Source organism: Silene latifolia, chromosome 9 (assembly GCF_048544455.1).
Source record: "Silene latifolia isolate original U9 population chromosome 9, ASM4854445v1, whole genome shotgun sequence".
Classification (NCBI taxonomy): Eukaryota; Viridiplantae; Streptophyta; class Magnoliopsida; order Caryophyllales; family Caryophyllaceae; genus Silene; species Silene latifolia.
In genome coordinates this window covers 206,639,767-206,641,553 of record NC_133534.1, presented here as the reverse complement: position 1 = coordinate 206,641,553, position 1,787 = coordinate 206,639,767, and the positions used below count along the sequence as shown (strand labels likewise).

General features: G+C 36.2%; 1 non-coding gene across 1 annotated transcript; it reads right to left on the bottom strand.

The window, feature by feature from the left end:
• Positions 1-1,390: 1,390 nt before the first annotated feature.
• On the bottom strand, positions 1,391-1,544 carry LOC141604235 (5.8S ribosomal RNA). The gene has a single exon (XR_012525952.1). It is a non-coding gene; the product is annotated as a 5.8S ribosomal RNA (ribosomal RNA).
• Positions 1,545-1,787: the final 243 nt, after the last annotated feature.

The following is a 1,787-nucleotide window of genomic DNA, read 5'->3' as shown; positions in this document are numbered from 1 at the left end:
ATAATAAATTTTGGGAGACGGGTTTTAGTTAATTAATTGTTAATTTACTAAAATTTTACTAATTGATTAATGTGATTAATATTAGTACGTAAATAATATGTGTAGTGGTACACGTATATTTACGGAGTGATTTGGACGAATTAATTATGGAAGTATTTAAACATGAAACGATGTTTAAAATAAAAATAACACGTATTTTTGCGACAAATATAAGAACCAACATGGACCCGTATATGGGCAAGTGGACCGTGTAAAATAGAGTAGTGGATGATTACTCACATAATCATTTCACCTTACTTTATATACTACCATAATTTATCTTATATAAGATTTTGCATGTGATGTAAGATGAAAAATATAAGACAAAATTTGTCCACTCCAACACTCCACTTCAACCCGCCACTTTCCCTTCCTTTATACTCCATCCATTATTCATTTCTACACTACATCATTTGTATGTTTTGCATGTGAACATAAAATCATCATCTCTCTAAAAATAATTATTCATCTTTACTAAGTTTGTTAGTAAATAAATTTTATTACTAAGAATTGTTAGTAATATTACAAATAATATCAAGGGTATAATAATCACAAGTTCTAGTTAAATACTTGTTATTATTTTTGGGTAAGTTCTTGGGTGCAACAAGAAGGAGATCTTCTCTTTGAAGATTAGTAAGGAGGATCATCCATTTGGTATAAGCTCAAGAACAAGCTAGTAAGGTGAACTAGTTTGTGCCCTTTTTACCACAAAATCAATGTAAGGAAATTGTTTTTCCTTATACTTTCATTTTTATGCTTTCATATTAGCTTGCATGTTACATAGATCACCTAAATGATAAATTATGAGATAATTTAATTTTCATTAGAGAGTCTAATCTGGATCTATGATCTTTCAGCAAAATCCATACAAAACACCTTCTTCTCTCATTGATCGGTGATTCCCGACAATTGTTTGATGATGGCCTTGTCATTGCTCGGTCATATTCCCGGCACCCATGGTACTCAACACGGCCACGGCCCTTCGTCGTATTATTTAAGTATTTTTCGACGTTAATACTTGTAAAATTTTTTTACAAGTGTTATCATTTTTTTACAAGTGTTACCCATTACGACAATGACCTATACGCTTCTTGTGCCCACCACGGTCCCCTTGCATAGACTTGTAAAAATATATTTTTGTACTTAGCATGTTTTCCATCCACCAATCCCGATATGTAACGCAACCTCGTAATATTATAACATAATTGTGATGGAATTTTGGGGGAGGGACGAATCGAAGCGACATAGGGCTGAATCTCAGTGGATCGTGGCAGCAAGGCCACTCTGCCACTTATAATACCCCGTCGCGTATTTAAGTCATCTGCAAAGGGTTTGGGGGAGACGCGATGCGTGACGCCCAAGCAGACGTGCCTTCAGCCGAAGCTTCCGGCGCAACTTTCATTCAAAAACTCGATGGTTCACGGGATTCTGCAATTCACACCAAGTATCGCATTTCTCTACGTTCTTCATCGATGCGAGAGCTGAGATATCCGTTGCCCCCAAGTTTCGTTCTTGATTAATGAAAACATCCTTGGCAAATGCTTTCGCAGTTGTTCGTCTTTCATAAATCCAAGAATTTCACCTCTGACTTTGAAATACGAATTCCCCCGACTGTCCCTGTTAATCATTACTCCGATCCCGAAGGCCAACACAATAGGACCGGAATCCTATAATGTTATCCCATGCTAATGTATACAGAGCGTAGGATTGTTTTGAGCACTCTAATTTCTTCAAAGTAACAGCGCCGG